Source organism: Salvelinus fontinalis, chromosome 32, assembly GCF_029448725.1.
Source record: "Salvelinus fontinalis isolate EN_2023a chromosome 32, ASM2944872v1, whole genome shotgun sequence".
Lineage (NCBI taxonomy): Eukaryota > Metazoa > Chordata > Actinopteri > Salmoniformes > Salmonidae > Salvelinus > Salvelinus fontinalis.
In genome coordinates this window covers 16,591,716-16,612,137 of record NC_074696.1, presented here as the reverse complement: position 1 = coordinate 16,612,137, position 20,422 = coordinate 16,591,716, and positions in this window count along the sequence as shown.

Here is a 20,422-nt window from a genome sequence, read left to right as displayed (position 1 = left end):
TGCTCCACATTGCAAGCTTTCGAGTGAAAGAGCTGATCTTGTCTGTGACCTGAGGGAGGTGTTTATCTTTCCCTTGAAGCTGTAGATTTAGTTCATTTAGCTTTCCAAACACGTCACTCAGGTAGGCGAGTTTTGCCAGGAAGTTCTCATCACTACATTTTTCTGCGAGGTCTTACTTGTGCTCCTGCTCTGAAAACATTCTTATCTGCTCTCTGAGCTCAAAAACTCAGGACAAGACGTTTCCTCGTGACAGCAACCTTGCTTCACTGTGAAACAGCACAGCTTGATGTTCAGCTCCCATCTCCTCACAGATAGCAGAGAAGACTCTTGTTTTTAGTGGTCTGGTCTTTATAAAATTGACTACACCTACAATGTCAGTCATAACCTCACTTAATTCAGAGGAAATGAGCCTTGATGCCAGTGCTTCTCTGTGTATAACACTGTGTGTCCACTCAGCATTAGGTGAGGTTTTCTTGATGATTGCCCGAAGTCCTTTTCTCATCCCTGCCATGGTCTGTGCACCATCACTGCAAACACCAATGCAGTTCTCCCACTTTAGTCCATTCTCAGTCAGGAAGCAGTCCAGTATTTTGAATAGCTCTTCAGCTGTGGCTCTGTCTCTGACATATTTACATAAAAGTAGATCCTCACACAGGGAGTTTGTCATGTCAAAACGTACATAAGCGATAAACAAACAGTCTTTGTTGCTGTCAGTTGCTTCATCGAACTGTAAGGCAAAACGTTTGTCTTTGAGTTTATCTACCAGCTGTTCTTTAAGATCGTTAGCAATGTGATGTATACGTCTGGCGACAGTGTCATTGGACAGAGGGATAGTTTTTATTTTTGCAGCACTTGCGTCATCCAGCATGACAGAGACCATGTCTAATGCTGCAGGCAGTATCAGCTCCTCTGCTATGGAGTGTTTTTTTTTGCACTGAGCAATTTGGTACGCCACCTTATATGATGCTAACAGTGTTCGCGGGTTTACTGAAGTAGCATTCACAAAGCGGGACGATTGTTGGCAATATTCGGCACGTTTTCGCTGAAAGAACTCAAGCGGCTTATCAGCGTGATTGGGGTGTAATGTCTTTAACCTGTCTAAGACTGGGGTGCCGCTAGCGGCACACCCCCCCCACATTCCACTGAAAAGGAAGAGCCGCGAAATTCAAAACAAATATTTTTTAAAAATATTTAACTTTCACACATTAAAGTCCAATACAGCTAATGAAAGACACAGATCGTGTGAATCCAGTCAACATGTCCGATTTTTAAAACGTTTTACAGGGAAGACACAATATGTAAAGATATAAATCTATTAGCTAAACTCATTAGCATAAGACACCATCTTTTATTTGTCCACCAACACCAGTAGCTAGTGTCATCGGAAGAATTCTGAGAAGGTTAGTGAAAAAATTCATATATTTTAGCGATATTTTCGTTATCGCTCTCTTTGGCTAGAATCAATGCTCTGGTAATGTTTGCACATGTGGTATGCTAATATAACGATTTATTGTGTTTTCGCTGTAAGACACTTAGAAAATCTGAAATATTGTCTGTATTCACAGGATCTGTGTCTTTCAATTAGTGTATGCTGTGTATTTTTACGAAATGTTTTATGATTAGTAATTAGGTAATACGCGTTGCTCTGTGTATTTATTCTAGTCAGTTGTGATGTTGGGTGCAATTGTAAACCATGATTATACCTGAAATATGCAAATTTTTCTAACAAAACCTATCCTATACCATAAATATGTTATCAGACTGTCATCTGATGAGGTTTTTTCTTGGTTAGTTGCTATCAATATCTTAGTTTAGCCGAATTGGTGAATAGCTACTGGTGGAGAGAAAATGGTGGACAAAGAAAAATGGTGTGTTTTGCTAACGTGGTTAGCTAATAGATTTACATATTTTGTCTTCCCTGTAAAACATTTTAAAAATCTGAAATGGTGCCTTTATTCACAAGATCTGTATCTTTCATTAGGTGTCTTGGACTTGTGATTTAATGATATTTAGATGCTACTATTTAATTGTGACGCTATGCTAGCGATGCTACTCAGTGTGGGGGGGGGGGGGGTGCTCCCGGACCCGGGGTAGGTACTCGTGAACGGTTAATGTTTAGTATGAGTATTTCTGTGATTTGATGTGGCTCTGTGCAAATTCACGGGATGTTTTGGAGGCAAAGCCAAATGTAAACTGAGGGTTTTGGATATAAATATGAACTTGATCGAACAAAACATACATATATTGTGTAACATGTTGTCCTGGGAGTGTCATCTGATGAAGAATATCAAAGGTTAGTGATTCATTTTATCAATATTTCTGTTTTTTGTGACTCCTCTCTTTGGTTGGAAAATTGCTGTATGCTTTCTGTGACTAGTTGCTGACCTATGTTCTGCTTTCGCCGAAAAGCTTTTTTAAAATCGGACATTATGGTTGGATTAACGAGAGTTTTTTCTTTAAAATGGTGTCTAATACTTGTATGTTTGAGAAAGTTGAATTATGAGATGTCTGTTGATTGAATTTGGCGCCCTGCAATTTCATTGGCTGTTGGCGAGGGGTTCGGAACCCCAGTCCTAGACAGGTTAAACTGTGATTACAAAAATCCTATCCAAGCTTTTAGCCATCCGTATGGAAGGCTCGCTGCACCAAGTAATACATTCTGACCAGACTGGCTTTGTGAGAAATAGGTATTTGTCTTATGAAGGCGCCTAATATCCCACTCATATCCCACTTACTCCCCAGCGTCAGGGAACCCGGAGGTGGTGGTCTCACTTGATGCGGAAAAAGCTTATGACCGCGTTGAGTGTGACAACCTAACAGCTGCCCTTTATAGATTTGGCTTTGGCCGCAAATTCACTGCGTGGATAAAGATTCTTTTTTTTTCCCACATGGCTTCGGTATGGACTAACAACTGTCCTCTGACTATTTTCCCTTGCACCGCGGATATAGACAGGGTTGTCCACTCTCCCCCTTGTTGTTTGCTTTGGCAATCGAGCCTCTCGCCATTGCACTACGCTCTAATGATGCCATTCAAGGAATAATCAGGACGGGCTCAGAGCAGAAAGTCTCGCTATATGCTGACGATCTCCTTTTGTTTATCTCTAACCCTGGAACCACATTGCTATGTGCCTTATCTGTTCTTAAAAAGTTTGGATCAATCTCAGGGTACAAGCTGAATCTAGGCAAGAGTGAGCTTTTTCCTGTAAATAACATTGCTTTAAAGTTTACAAGTTTTCAGTTTAGGATTGTCCGGGATCAATCCACCTACTTGGGAGTTAAAGTGACAAGGACATATTCAAAATAGTTTCAGGAAAACTTTGTTGCTCTAGCAGACAGTTTGAGGTAATATTTTATTTTTTGGAATTCACTACCTCTTTCTCTCATCGGAAGGATTACTGTCATTAAAATTAATCTGTTACCCAAATGTTTATATTTATTTCAATGTTTACCCATTTTCATTCCAAACTATTTTTTAAATTCACTGGATCAAACATTCATGTATTTTATTTGGGATGGCAAGGTACCACGGATTGGTAGAACACATTTACAGAAGCCTAAGGCATTGGGGGGTTTAGCTCTACCAAATTTTCAGACATACTATTGGGCTGCAAATTTCAAAGCCCCTCTGTACTGGCTGCAGACTGATCCCACTGTCCCTAGACCACTCTGGGTCCAGATGGAGTCTGAATCGTGTAAACCTTCTGCACTTTCTTCTGTGTTGTGCTCGACTCTCCCAGTGTCCCTAGGCAAACGGTGTGTCAACCCAATTGTAAAGCAGTCTCTTAAAATGTGGAATCAGTTCCGTTTAGCCTTTAGCCTCTGAGGCTTTTCTCTATCAGGCCCAATCAATCAGAACATTTTATTTCCTCCATCTTTGAATGATGGGGCTTTTGCCATCTGGCACTCACTAGGCCTCTCCTCACTAGCCCAATTATTCTTTGATGATACATTTGCCTCTTTTGCTCAGCTACAGGAAGAGTTCAACCTCCCCCAATCCCACTTTTTCTGCTATCTCCAGACTAGGAACTTTGTCAGAGCTAACACACCTGAATTTCCCCATAGGCCTGCAAATAAAGCTGTAGAGAGCTTCTTTGAGCTGAACAAGCTTCCTAGGGGCGCAATTTCAGATGTATATGCAATCATTCATGACTTACAGAACCCGTCTTTGGTGCCTTTAAAGACTCGATGGGATAAAGATTTTGGGGAGGATCTTGGGGAAGACAACTGAGAATCTGTGCTGCACAGGGTGCATTAATCCTCTTTTAGCACTACACAGCATCATTCAATTCAAGGTGGTTCACCATATCCACTGGTCCGGGGCCAAACTTGGAAGAAAATTCTCTGATTTTGATCCTACCTGTGTCAGATGTAAAATGGAACCAGCCACACTGTAGCATATGTTTTGGGGCTGTCATAAACTGTCAGGTTTCTGGGAATTAATATTTAAATGTTTCTCTGATATATATGACTGATGATATATATACTGATATAGATCCGTCTCCCCTTACAGCTCTTTTTGGAGTACTGCCCATAGGTATCCCCCTGTCAAGAATCCAGTTGGACACTGTTGCTTATACAACTCTTTTAGCTAGATGGCTAATACTACAGAACTGGAAGATGGCAGGTCCCCCATCTTATACATATTGGGTGAGAGATGTATTGTGCTCGATGAAACTAGAAAAAATGTAATTCAATACACGTGGGAACCCCAAACTGTTTTATGAGGCTTGGGCTCCATTCCGGTCTCACTTTAAACAGTCCATCCTCTGATGGCATTCATATTAAAACAAAAATAAGTCTGTATTTGACCCCCACTGTGGGGTTGGATTGGATTGGATTGGATGAGGGTTGGATGAGCATTTCTTTGTGCTTTTTCTGGGGGAGGGGGGGCATTAAGGTTGATGATGTTCTTATTGATTGTGACCTGCGGATGCCTTGTTCATCTTGCCCGGTCAGAGACTAAAATGTGAGCTTGTTTTTCCCAGTTTTTATTTATATTTTTTATTTAAAAATTTAGATCACCCTTACATAAAATGATTATTATTTATTTTTTAAATCATTTTTTTGTAAACTTTTTATTTTTGGTCCAGTGGATGGTCGGTCTGTGGCCATGACTGTCTGTGAGTGGTTGCATTTCTCCACCCCTATCCCTTGACTGTTTACAGGAACAATGGTGAGGTGTTTGCTCTGTCCCTGTACTATAGATTGCCCTTTAACCTTTGTAGCCTTCTGCCTGGTGTGTTTAACTTGTCTAAAGTATGGTATCTTTAAAGCTAATGTTTCATTGCTTGAATTCTTTCTAGTTGAGTATGATATTTATGTTGCTTTGTGTTGTCTTGTGTGTGTAAAACTGAATAAACAGAGTTTTCAACCAAAAAAACATTTGCAATGAAGATGTATAGCAACTTCAACAGCACTCTGGGGTAGCATAATGGTGTAGCTGGAGGACAGCTAGCTTTCTGTCCTGCTCTGGGTACATTGATTTAAATACAAAACCTAGGAGGCTGGTAGGCCTCACCCCCTTCCATAGACCTACATGGTAATTATGACCACTTCCGGAGGACGACCTCTAACCAATCAAAGCTTTTGCATTATGAACTGACATGTTGTCCATCCAATCATAGGATTAGGATCAGAGAATTAACGTAGTGTGTTGTATTGGGAGTGTGCCGCAGAGCATTATGGGGGAGTTCTATGTGTTGAGAAGCTTGGTGAGTTGGTGACATTATTGGATAGAGATTAAAAAATTATAGTTGAGCATTTTTGGGAAATTATTCAATTCAAAACAAGTTTCTTTAAATTAGAGGAGACAGAGGAGGTAGATTATAAATAGTTTTCTTGGTTTTAGAACTTTATTTTTGTGGCCAGTTAGTGCAATATATTTCAATTTACCTTGCTTACTTCCGTAGCAAGGAGAAGTATCTAGCAAATTTTGTTGAGTTTTTGTTAAAGAACCCCTTTCATTCACTTTCATACACTGAAAAGGTGCAAATTAAAACCAAGGATCGACCTCTGCCTGTTTATTGAAGAAGGATAAAAAGGTGAGGGGGTTCACTACCAACTGGTATCAAAAGTATAGCTGATTAACAGGGAGCCTTTCATCAAGCCGCCTGTATTGCTGGCCTTTTTGGAAAGTCTGATCCTGGGCGAATGAGGGCTACAGTGACCTGAAGAATACTGATCGTTCAGTTAAACGGCAAAACAAAAGAAGGGAGCATATAAATACCCACATCAGTTTCAAGCTTCTGGGAAAAAGCTGCATCGATCATGACGAAGGTCTACGTATTCAAACTGGAAAACATACTATAAAAATCTAACTTTCATGAAATCACACATGACAGATACCACATTTAAGCTACTCTAGTTGTGAATCCAGCCAACATGTCAGAATTCAAATAGGCTTTTCGGCGAAAGCAAACAATGCTATTATCTGAGGATAGCACAATAGTAAACAAAGACAGAGAAGCATATTTCAACCCTGCAGGCACGACACAAAACGCAGAAATAAAAATATAATTCATGCCTTACCTTTGACGAGCTTCTGTTGTTGGCACTCCAATATGTCCCATAAACTTCACAAATGGTCCTTTTGTTTGATTAATTCCGTCAATATATATCCAAAATGTCCATTTATTTGGTGCGTTTGATCCAGAAAAACACTGGTTCCAACTTGCTCAAACGTGACTACAAAATATCTCAAACGTTACCTGTAAACATTGCCAAAAAATGTCAAAAAAATGCCTACTTTTGTAATACAACTTTAGGTATTTTTTAACGTTAATAATCAATAAAACTGAAGATGGGATGATCTGTGTTCAATACAGGATTAAAACCAACTATAGCTAGCTTTCTGATCCCTTCCTGTGACTCTCGTTCAAGATGGCCGTACTTCTTCATTACACAAAGGAATAATCTCAACCAATTTCTCAAGACTGTTGACATCCAATGAAAGCGGTAGGAACTGCAAGCAGGTCCCTTAGAAATCTGGTTTCCCAATGAAAATCATTGAAAAGAGAGTGACCTCAAACAAAAAACAAATCTGAATGGTTTGTCCTCGGGGTTTCGCCTGCTAAATAAGTTCTGTTATACTCACAGACATGATTCAAACAGTTTTAGAAACTTCAGAGTGTTTTCTATCCAAATATACTAACAATATACATATCTTATATTCTGGGGATGAGTAGCTGGCAGTTGAATTTGGGTATGCTTTTCATCCAAACGTGAAAATGCTGTCCCCTATCCTAGCGAAGTTTTAAACAAAGTTGACATTTAAAAAAAACAAGCAGATGCATCACGAAAGTTAGAAATAGCGATAAAATAAATCGCTTACATTTGAAGTTTTTCATCTTTTTGCAGTCCCAAATGTCCCAGTTATACAATGAATACCCAAAAACTCAGTTTAGCTGGCGCGCTTGATTCAATTATCCACCGGTTTCCCTCCTTCAAAATGCATACAAAATGAATCCCAAATGTTACCAGTAAACTTCTCCAAACAAAATAAACAACGTTTATTATCAAACCTCAGGTACCCTAATACGTAAATAAACGATAAAAATTAAGACGGAGAATCGTTATTGTCATTACCGGAGATAAACAACAAAGTACACGCATTCGCCAGTACGTGTAACAAACACTACAGCCAAAATGGGAGCCACTTAGAAAAACTACAAATTCTAGCTCATTTTTCCAAAAACAAGCCTGGAACTCTTTCTAAAGACTGTTGACATCTAGTGGAAGCCCTAGGAACTGCAATCTGGGAGGTTTTCCCTTCATATTAAAATTGAGAGCAATAGGAATCAATGGTGGGCTGAATCCTTTTTTTTTTCTGGGTGGTTTGTCCTTGGATTTCGCCTGCCATATCAGTTATGTTTTACACACAGACATTATTTTAACCGTTTTGGATGCTTTAGAGTGTTTTCTATCCTAGCTTCTGGGCCTTAGTAGCAGGCAGTTTACTTTGGGCACGCTTTTCATCCAAAATTCAGAATGCTGCCCCCTACCCTAGTGAGGTTAAAGAATGAATCAATCAGCAAAGGGTCTTGAGGGGATTCAGAGGTATATAGCTCAGAGTACAATCGTTTGAATTGATCATTGATCTATTTATGTATAACTGTGGTGGCACCAGATGGGGTACTTATTTGTGGGATTAAACGTGAGGCCTCAGATTTACGGATCTGATGTGCAAGGAGTTTATATGCATATTCTAGCTCCTAGGCCAGAGTAACAGGCAGTTTTCTTTGGGCATGCTTGTCATCCACACGTCTAAATACTGCCCCCTAGCCAAAAGAGGTTAATATCCTGCGTCTGTTTCTCTTCCACTGACCTTCACTTTTGTTAATCCAAAACTTTTACTTTGCAGAGCATATAAATTACCTTGTCTATAGATGCAAACATAGCCTGGATCTCTCTATTTTTATTCTAGCTGTCTTCCTTTTCAACCACATCTCATCCTATTTCAGTCTGTCTTTTTACCCTTCCTCAATCCCCCCTCTGTCTCTCTCCCTCTCCCTCTCACTTTACCATTCTCCCTCCCTCCCTCCCTCTCTCCCTCTCTCCCTTATTCTCTCTCCAGCTGTGGGGTGATGTATGGTTCCTGTCAGTGCTGGAATCAAGTGGATGCCGCTTGTTTTAATTTAGCCCCGGAGCCCAGCGGATCCGGATCCTCCGCGTCAGGGAAGAGCAATGACCGTGGCCTTTCTCTCTCTGTTTTTACTCTCCTCCCCCATCCTCCCTCGCCTCTTCCCTTGTTCGCTACACTGATCAACACTTAGCCTCTGTCCCAAATGCAACCTATTCCCTATATAGTGACCTACTTTGGACCAGGGGCCCCCTATGGGCCCTGGTGAAAAGAAATTGCACTACGTAGGGAATAGGGTGCTATTTGGGACAGAGCCTGAACTAGAGGAGAACAGGCTCTGTGGGGACACCTGCCTGCTAGCATCTCAAAGTCCAGTGTGGTTGCTGACACTTTCTAAAATGATAGTGCCTACCTAATGATCAAAGAGAGACACATGTGCATGCTAGCATTTGAAGCTAACGTATACCTGACCAGAAAAACACTCATTTGATGCTAAGCTAACACACACCTTACTCTTCGAACCAAGTGAAGTTGAGAAATTATGCTAATTGCGGCTAGTACCTGTGGTGATTAATCAATAAACATTGATGAAGACCGAGAGGTCCCGGTCTGACAGAGACACTGAGTCTCAAATGGAACCCTATCCCCCTATGGGCCTTGGTCAACAGTAGTGCACTGTAGGGAATAGGGTGCCATTTTGGATACAGGCAGATTGAGTGATGATCAGGACCTCCTCATGACCTAGATGTGCCATGACATCTCTCTCTCTCTCTCTCTCTCTCTCTCTCTTTCTTTCTCTCTCTCTCGTCATCTTCCTTCTCCTCCTCACCCCCTCCCTTCATCCATCCATTCATCAGCACCTTCATTAATATAAATCATTTATCTCCATATTGCTCCGCTGGCACACTGCTCGTATGAGGGCTGTCGTGCAGAGATGGCCTGTACATGTGTGATCTGTGCGTGTGATCTGTGTGTGTGATCAGAGTCTAAGCAATTAATTAAGACAGAGAGACTGAGACAATGGATGGAACAGAAGACAGGAATGAAAGAGAAAGAATATGCATGCAAAAACCAGGCATTTGGCAGAGTAGCCTATTACTTCACTACAACAGGAATGAGATATCTACCCGGGCTTACTAACAGAGAATACATGGATTTTGGACTGGTTAAAAATACATGTAGACAGATTAACACTTTGGTAATATTCTGCCATGGATCAAAAGACACATTTTCTATCATTTACTCAACAAGATCTCATGGTTTTAAAAATGTGACGTTTATCCATGTTTCTCCAATCGTCAAATTTGAAAGTGTTTTTAAATTCCTGGGTTGCTCCTCCTCCGTATCATTCCGTTTCTCCAAACATAACATTTTGAAGTTGTCTCAAACTTTAAGGGGTAAGAGTTAAGGTTAGGGATATAGTTTAAAAAAAGGTCTAATACCACTGGTATTGAACCTACAAATCCAGAGTCATGGGCGTTGTGGACGGGGATTACACCCCCGTCCACAACGCCCTGGAAAAACCCATTACACCCCCGTCCACAACGCCCTGGAAAAACCCATTACACCCCCGTCCACAACGCCCTGGAAAAACCCATTACACCCCGTCCACAACGCCCTGGAAAAACACATTTTTTATTTATCCGTTATTTTACCAGGTAAGTTGACTGAGAACACATTCTCATTTGCAGCAACGACCTGTGGAATAGTTACAGGGGAGAGGAGGGGGATGAATGAGCCAATTGTAAACTGGGGATTATTAGGTGACCGTGATGGTTGAGGGCCAGATTGGGAATTTAGCCAGGACACCGGGGTTAACACCCCTACGACAAGTGCCATGGGATCTATAATGACCTCAGAGAGTCAGGACACCCGTTTAACGTCCCATCCGAAAGACGGCACCCTACACAGAGCAGTGTCCCCAATCACTGCCCTGGGGCATTGGGATCTTTGTTTTTTAGACCAGAGGAAAGAGTCCCTCCTACTGGCCCTCCAACACCACTTCGAGCAGCATCTGGTCTCCCATCCAGGGACTGACCAGGACCAACCCTGCTTAGCTTCAGAAGCAAGCCAGCAGTGGTATGCAGGGTGGTATGCTGCTGGCAAAACACCCCCGTCCACAACGCCCTGGACATTTACATTACATTTACATTTAAGTCATTTAGCAGACGCTCTTATCCAGAGCGACTTACAAATTGGTGCATTCACCTTATGACATCCAGTGGAACAGCCACTTTGTAGTGGACAAAAACCATTACACCCCCGTCCACAACGCCCTGGAAAAATCCATTACGCCCCCGTCCACAACGCCCTGGAAAAACCCATTACACCCCCGTCCACAACGCCCTGGAAAAACCCATTACACCCCCGTCCACAACGCCCTGGAAAAACCCATTACACCCCCGTCCACAACGCCCTGGAAAAACCCATTACACCCCCGTCCACAACGCCCTGGAAAAACCCATTACACCCCCGTCCACAACGCCCTGGAAAAACCCATTACACCCCCGTCAGCAACGCCCTGGAAAAACCCATTACACCCCCGTCCACAACGCCCTGGCAAAACCGATAACACCCCTGTCCACAACGCCCTGACACAACCCCAAAAGCTCAATGTTGGTTCCTAGTGGCTGGTGTTGAAAGCATTTGTAGATGTCCTCAAGACGTTGGAAAGACGTCCAATTTCAAAGTCTGTTTTTTTATTTTCTTCACTCTATTTACAGCATCAACTGTGATGTATGAAACATTATGAAGAAGGAAAGGTGGCGAAGGAAGGAGAGAGAGATGCAGGGTGAGGAAGAGAGAACGGTAGATGGCATATGGAAATTCTGATTGGGGAGACTGAAGGTTAGAAGGGTAGGAAGAGGCAAGAGACGAGGAAAGGAAAGTGAGAGGGAAGATTAGAGTGAAAGGTAGAGAAACATTTTAGAGGAGGAGTGACAGGGGTTAGTGTAGCATTAGGGAAGCACCTGTATCTCTCCCTGGTTCCACGGAGCGTACCATGTTTGCATCCCAAATGGCACGCTATAAATATAGTGCACTACCTTTGACCTTACACTATAGCGAAGAGGGAGCCATTTGGGACGCACACTAGTACTTCATTTAGCTTGCTGCTTTGTGTTTGGCCCTGGGGCCGAGGCAGAGGAAGTGTTAACTGTTATCTCCAGCTGTCAGCTTGGATCTGTGTCACCCTCCGACTTATATGGATCTCCTGCTTATGACACCACAGAGGAGAGGAGTGATGGTTAGATGAGGGTAGGGCAGGCAGGGAGGATGGGAGGATGGTGGTTAGAGAGAAGGGACGGGGGAGGGGAGGGAGGGAGGGTGGAGAGAAGGGGGATATAGCGAGAGAGCGTAAGGAAGGTGTTAGAAGCAGAGAGGGGTGGGAGAGAGGAAGGGAGGGATAGTGGTTAGAGAGAGAGGTAGAGATGGCAACAGACAGGTGGATGGGAAGGAAGTTAAATAAAGAAAGAGAAAGAGGAGGGTGGAAGAAGGAGAGATACAGGGATCGACAGAAGAAAGGGAATGCAGGAAAGGTGAAAATTGGAGGTAGAAAACAAGAAAGAGGTAACAGGAGAAGACTAGATACAGTTAACAGAAGACTTGAGAGAGGTAAAAGGAGAAGACTAGAGAGAGATAACAGGAGAAGACTAGAGAGAGGTAACAGGAGAAGACTAGAGACAGGTAACAGAAGACTTGAGAGAGGTAACAGAAGACTACAGAGAGGTAGCAGAAGACTAAAGAGAGGTAACAGGAGAAGACTAAAGAGGTAACATGAGAAGACTAGAGAGAGGTAACAGAAGACTCAATAGAGGTAACAGGAGAAGACTAGAGAGAGGTAACAGGAGAAGACTAGAGAGAAGTAAAAGAAGACTAGAAAGAAGTAACAGGAGAAGACTAAAGAGAGGTAACAAAAGACTGGAGAGAGGTCAATTGAGACAAGACAGAGGTAACAGAATACTAGAGAGAGGTAACAGAAGACTAGAGAGAGGTAACAGAATACTAGAGAGAGGTAACAGAAGACTAGAGAGAGGTAACAGAAGACTAGAGAGAGGTAACAGAAGACTAGAGAGAAGTAACAGGAGAAGACTAGAGAGAGGTAACAGAAGACTAGCGAGAGGTAACAGGAGAAGACTGGAGATAATAAACCGGAGAAGACTAGTGAGAAGTAACAGGAGAAGACTAGAGATAAGTAACAGAAGACTAGAGAGAAGTAACAGGAGAAGACTAGAGAGGTAACTTGACAAGACTAGAGAGAGGTAACAGAAGACTAGTAGAGGTAACAGGAGAAGACTAGAGAGAGATAACAGAAGACTACAGAGAGGTAACAGGAGAAGACTGGAGATAATAAACCGGAGAAGACTAGTGAGAAGTAACAGGAGAAGACTAGAGATAAGTAACAGAAGACTAGAGAGAAGTAACAGAAGACTAGAGAGAAGTAACAGAAGACTAGCGAGAGGTACCGGAGAAGACTAGAGAGAAGTAACAGAAGACTAGAGAGAGGTAACAGGAGAAAACTAGAGAGAAGTAACAGGAGAAGACTAGTGAGAAGTAACAGGAGAAGACTAGTGAGAAGTAACAGGAGAAGACTAGTGAGAAGTAACAGGAGAAGACTAGAGAGAGGTAATAGGAGAAGACGAGAGAGAAGTAACAGGAGAAGACTAGTGAGAAGTAACAGAAGAAGACTAAAGAGGTAACATGAGAAGACTAGAGAGAGATAACAGAAGACTCAATAGAGGTAACAGGAGAAGACTAGAGAGAAGTAACAGAAGACTAGAAAGAAGTAACAGGAGAAGACTCGAGAGAGGTAACAAAAGACATGAGAGAGGTCACTTGAAACTAGAGAGAGGTAACAGAAGACTAGAGAGAGATAACAGAAGACTAGAGAGAGGTAACAGAAGACTAGAGAGGGTAACAGAGGACTAGAGAGAGGTAACATAAGACTAGAGAGAGGTAACAAGAGAATACTAGAGAGAGGTAACAGAAGACTAGAGAGAAGTAACAGAAGACTAGCGAGAGGTACCGGAGAAGACTAGAGAGAAGTAACAGAAGACTAGAGAGAGGTAACAGGAGAAGACTGGAGATAAGAAACAGGAGAAGACTAGTGAGAAGTAACAGGAGAAGACTAGAGATAAGTAACAGAAGACTAGAGAGAAGAAAACAGAAGAAGACTAGAGAGAAGTAACAGAAGACTAGAGAGAAGTAACAGAAGACTAGAAAGAAGTAACAGGAGAAGAAAAGAGAGAGGTAACAAAAGACTGGAGAGAAGTCACTTGAGACTAGAGAGAAGTAACAGAAGACTAAAGAGAGGTAACAGAAGACTAGAGAGAGGTAACAGAAGACTAGAGAGGGGTAACAGGAGAAGACTAGAGAGAGGTAACAGGAGAAGACTAGAGACAGGTAACAGAAGACTTGAGAGAGGTAAAAGGAGAAGACTAGAGAGAGGTAACAGGAGAAGACTAGAGACAGGTAACAGGAGAAGACTAGAGAGAGGTAACAGAAGACTAGAGAGAGGTAAAAGGAGAGGACTAGAGAGAGGTAAGAGGAGAAGACTAGAGAGAGGTAACAAGAGAAGACTAGAGAGAGGTAACAAGAGAAGACTAGAGACAGGTAACAGAAGACTTGAGAGAGGTAACAGAAGAAGACTAGAGAGAGGAAACAGGAGAAGACTAGAGACAGGTAACAGAAGACTAGAGAGAAGTAACAGGAGTAGACTAGAGAGAGGTAACAGGAGTAGACTAGAGAGAGGAAACAGGACTAGACTAGAGAGAGGAAACAGGAGAAGCAGTAGGATAGATACAGTGACAGTAACAGTAACAGTGACACTGACAGTGACAGTAACAGTGAAATAATGACTTTAGGTCGAGCAGCAGGTAAGGGACCATTGAGGGTTTGGGGGGGGGTCCATAGCAGGGGGGGGTGGAGCAGGTAAGGTAAGGGACCATTGAGGGTTTGGGGGGATGTCCATAGCAGGGGGAGGTGGAGCAGGTAAGGTAAGGGACCATTGAGGGTTTGGGGGGGGGGTCCATAGCAGGGGGAGGTGGAGCATGTAAGGGACCGTTGAGGGTTTGGGGGGATGTCCATAGCAGGGGGAGGTGGAGCAGGTAAGGTAAGGGACCATTGAGGGTTTGGGGGGGGGGGGGGGGTGTCCATAGCAGGGGGAGGTGGAGCAGGTAAGGTAAGGGACCATTGAGGGTTTGGGGGGATGTCCATAGCAGGGGGAGGTGGAGGAGGTAAGGTAAGGGACCATTGAGGGTTTGGGGGGGGGGTCCATAGCAGGAGGAGGTGGAGCAGGTAAGGTAAGGGACCATTGAGGGTTTGGGGGGGATGTCCATAGCAGGAGGAGGTGGAGCAGATAAGGTAAGGGACCATTGAGGGTTTGGGGGAGATGTCCATAGCAGGGGGAGGTGGAGCAGGTTAGGTAAGGGACCATTGAGGGTTTGGGGGGATGTCCATAGCAGGGGGAGGTGGAGCAGGTAAGGTAAGGGACCATTGAGGGTTTGGGGGGGATGTCCATAGCAGGGGGAGGTGGAGCAGGTAAGGTAAGGGACCACTGAGGGTTTGGGGGGGATGTCCATAGCAGGGGGAGGTGGAGCAGGTAAGGTAAGGGACCATTGAGGGTTTGGGGGGGATGTCCATAGCAGGGGGAGGTGGAGCAGGTAAGGTAAGGGACCATTGAGGGTTTGGGGGGATGTCCATAGCAGGGGGAGGTGGAGCAGGTAAGGTAAGGGACCATTGAGGGTTTGGGGGGGATGTCCATAGCAGGGGGAGGTGGAGCAGGTAAGGCAAGGGACCATTGAGGGTTTGGGGGGGGGATGTCCATAGCAGGGGGAGGTGGAGCAGGTAAGGTAAGGCACCATTGAGGGTTTGGGGGGATGTCCATGGCAGGGGGAGGTGGAGCATGCAAGGTAAGGGACCATTGAGGGTTTGGGGGGGGATGTCCATAGCAGGGGGAGGTGGAGCAGGTAAGGTAAGGGACCATTGAGGGTTTGGGGGGGGGGGGGGGGGGGGGGATGTCCATAGCAGGGGGAGGTGGAGCAGGTAGCTGACTAGTGGTGGCTATTCAGCAGCCTGATGTCCTGAAGGTAGAAACTATTGGCCAGTCGTTTTTTACATGATGCTCAGGTACTGCTCGTGTCTGAGTGATTGAAGTGGGGTGAACAGGTAAGGTAAGTGAGAGTTAAGGGTGTGTGGGGGGGGGGTCCATGATGCTCCGGTACTGCCCGTGTCTGAGTGACTGAAGTGGGGAGAACAGGTAAGGTAAGTGAGAGTTAAGGGTGTGTGGGGGGGTCCATGATGCTCCGGTACTGTCCGTGTCTGAGTGATTGAAGTGGGGAGAACAGGTAAGGTAAGTGAGAGTTAAGGGTGTGTGGGGGGGTCCATGATGCTCCGGTACTGTCCGTGTCTGAGTGATTGAAGTGGGGAGAACAGGTAAGGTAAGTGGGAGTTAAGGGTGTGTGGGGGGGGGGTCCATGATGCTCCGGTACTGCCCGTGTCTGAGTGATTGAAGTGGGGAGAACAGGTAAGGTAAGTGGGAGTTAAGGGTGTGTGGGGGGGGGTCCATGATGCTCCGGTACTGCCCGTGTCTGAGTGATTGAAGTGGGGAGAACAGGGCATGGCTTGGGTGGCTGGGGTCCCTGATGGTGTTCTTGGCCTTCCTGCGACACATGGTGTTGTAGGTGTCCTGTAGGTCAGGTAGTGTGATGTTCTTGGCCTTCCTGCGACACCTGGTGTTGCATGTGTCCTGTAGGGCAGGTAGTGTGATGTTCTTGGCCTTCCTGCGACACCTGGTGTTGTATGTGTCCTGTAGGTCAGGTAGTGTGATGTTCTTGGCCTTCCTGCGACACCTGGTGTTGTATGTGTCCTGTAGGTCAGGTAGTGTGATGTTCTTGGCCTTCCTGCGACACCTGCTGTTGTATGTGTCCTGTAGGGCAGGTAGTGTGATGTTCTTGGCCTTCCTGCGACACCTGCTGTTGTATGTGTCCTGTAGGGCAGGTAGTGTGCACCCAATCGAGTGTTTTGACTTTCTGTTTCTAATGTTGAGAGAGAGTTGTTTTATCTGGCACCATGTCATCAGAGTCTCTACCTCCTCCCTGTAGACTGTCTCGTTGTTGTTGGTAATCAACATCATAAGTTAACTTGATGATGCAGTTAGAACTGTGGGAGGACACACAGTCGTGGATATACAGAGAATACAAGAGGGGACTGAGGACGCACCCTTGTGGTCCCCGTGTTGAGAACCAGTGGGGAGGAGGTAATGTTGCCTACCTGTCAGGAAGTCCAGAGCCCAGCTGCACAGGGAGGAGTTCAGACCCAGAGCCCTGAGCTTTGTAATGAGCTTAGGACAGTCACAGTAACAGTGACAGTAACAGTGGAAGTGACAATGACATTAGCAGTCACAGTGACTGTAACAGTGACAGTGACTGTGACAGTGACAGTAACAGTAACAGTGACAGCAACAGCAACAGTGACAGTGACAGTGACAGTGACAGTAACAGTAACAGTAACATTAACAGTCACAGTGACAGTCACTGTGACAGTGACAGAGACAGTGATAGTCATCGTGACAGTGACAGTCACAGTACCAGCAACAGTGACAGTTACAGTAACATAGACAGTCACAGTGGCAGTGACAGTGACAATAACAGTAACATTAACAGTGACAATAACAGTCACAGTGACAGTCACAGTGACAGTAACAGTGACAATCACAGTAACAGTGACAGTCACAGTGATAGTCTCAGCGACAGTCACAGTGACAGTGACAGTCACAGTGACAGTAACAGTGACAATCACAGTAACAGTGACAGTCACAGTGATAGTCTCAGCGACAGTCACAGTGACAGTGACAGTCACAGTGGCAGTGACAGCGACAGTCACAGTGACAGTGGAGGTTACAGTAACAGTCACAGTGACAGTAACAGTACAGTCACAGTGAAAGTAACATAGATAGTCACTGTGACAGTGACAGTGACCGTGATAGTCACAGTATCAGTAACAGTAACAGTGACAGTTACAGTAACATAGACAGTCACAGTGACAGTGACAGTGGCAGTGAAGGTGATAGTCACAGTGACAGTCACAGTGACAGTAACGGTAGCAGACACAGTGATAGTCACAGTGACAGTGACAGACACATTAACAGAAACACTGACAGTGACAGTCACAGTTACATTAACAGTAACATAGACAGTCACAGTCACAGTGACAGTGACAGTGATAGTCACAGTGACAGTAACAGTGAGAGCAACAGTGACAGTCACCGTCACAGTCACAGTGACAGTAACAGTGTCAGTCACAGTGACAGTCACAGTGACAGAGACAGTGATAGTCATCATGACAGTGACAGTCACAGTACCAGCAACAGTGACAGTTACAGTAACATAGACAGTCACAGTGACAGTGGGGGAAAGTGATAGTCACAGTCGCAGTTACAGTAACAGTAACATAGATAGTCACAGTGGCAGTGACAGTGACAATCACAGTAACAGTAACAGTAACAATCACAGTGATAGTGACGTTAACAGTAACAGTGACAGTCACAGCGACAGTGACAGTGACAGTGCCAGACACATTAACAGTAACAATCACAGTGACAGTGACAGTGACAGTAACAGTGTCAGTCACAGCGACAGTGACAGTGACAGTGACAGTGACAGTCAGAGTCTGCACAGACTGTAAGGAGTTGTAGGTGTTGTTCCAGTTTGGATGGTTTAGGTAGTATTGTATATTAAGTATTTCACCATAGCAGTCATTCTGAGTGCAGGCTGTAAGTGATAACATATTCCTATCATTGGATATTAGTGATGGGAAGTTCAACTCTTTTTACTGACTCTTATTGAGTCATTTAGTCAGAATAACAAATCGTTGGCATTAGACACGTTTATTTCATTTGAGACAGTAATGCCCAGAGACCATAACATTCAATAATCCATTCATTCCATTCATTCCTGCACCATGTGATCAATGATCAGTTCTGAAGATATTATTCTTCTCTGACTGCAGCATGATCTATTTTCCCTCGCTCACATGGTAGACTGTTAGTGGATGGGGCACGTTCCCGGAGCCGCTGATCCGGCTGTAGAATTCATTGTGGCCAGCAGGTCAAATGACGAACTAAAATTAATGAGTCACTCTGCAAAAATGTATAACGACTCTCGCGTCAGTAAAAATACTTGTTTAAAAGGAAAAAATCGTTCGCGAACTGAACATAACTTTTGGATATCCTCTGACTAGATTCTGAAAATAATTACTCATCACTTCACAAACCAACGTATTGTAACTTGCAGGTCTGATGTGGCCCATCACCACAATGTTGAGGATAACTAGGACATAACTAAAGACTGAGGATAACTAGGACTTAACTAAAGACTGAGGATAACTAGAACATAACTAAAGACTGATGATAACTAGGACATAACTAAAGACTGATGATAACTAGGACATAACTAAAGACTGAGGCTAACTAGGACATAACTAAATACTGATGATAACTAGGACATAACTAAAGGCTGAGGATAACTAGGACATAACTAAAGGCTGATGATAACTAGGACATAACTAAAGACTGAGGATAACTAGGACATAACTAAAGACTGATGATAATTAGGACATATCTAAAGACTGATGATAATTAGGACATAACTAAAGACTGATGATAACTAGGACATAACTAAAGGCTGAGGATAACTAGGACATAACTAAAGGCTGAGGATAACTAGGACATAACTAAAGACTGATGATAACTAGGACAAAACTAAAGACTGAGGATAACTAGGACATAACTAAAGACTGATGATAACTAGGACATAACTAAAGACTAGGGATAACTAGGACATAACTAAAGACTGAGGCTAACTAGGACATAACTAAAGACTGATGATAACTAGGACATAACTAAAGGCTGAGGATAACTAGGACATAACTAAAGACTAGGGATAACTAGGACATAACTAAAGACTGATGATAACTAGGACATAACTAAAGGCTGAGGATAACTAGGACATAACTAAAGACTGATGATAATTAGGACATAACTAAAGACTGATGATAACTAGCTCATAACTAAAGGCTGAGGATAACTAGGACATAACTAACGACGGAGGCTAACTAGGACATAACTAAAGACTGGGGATAACTAGGACATAACTAAAGGCTGAGGATAACTAGGACATAACTAAAGACTGGGGATAACTAGGACATAACTAAAGACTGAGGATAACTAGGACATAACTAAAGACTGATGATAACTAGGACATAACTAAAGGCTGAGGATAACTAGGTCATAACTAAAGACTGATGATAACTAGGACATAACTAAAGACTGATGATAACTAGGACATAACTAAAGACTGGGGATAACTAGGACATAACTAAAGACTGATGATAACTAGGACATAACTAAAGACTGGGGATAACTAGGACATAACTAAAGACTGATGATAACTAGGACATAACTAAAGGCTGAGGATAACTAGGTCATAACTAAAGACTGATGATAACTAGGACATAACTAAAGACTGGGGATAACTAGGACATAACTAAAGACTGAGGATAACTAGGACATAACTAAAGGCTGAGGATAACTAGGACATAACTAAAGACTGATGATAACTAGGACAAAACTAAAGGCTGAGGATAACTAGGACATAACTAAAGGCTGAGGATAACTAGGTCATAACTAAAGGCTGAGGATAACTAGGACATAACTAAAGGCTGAGGATAACTAGGACATAACTAAAGACTGATGATAACTAGGGCATAACTAAAGGCTGAGGATAACTAGGTCATAACTAAAGACTGAGGATAACTAGGACATAACTAAAGGCTGAGGATAACTAGGAC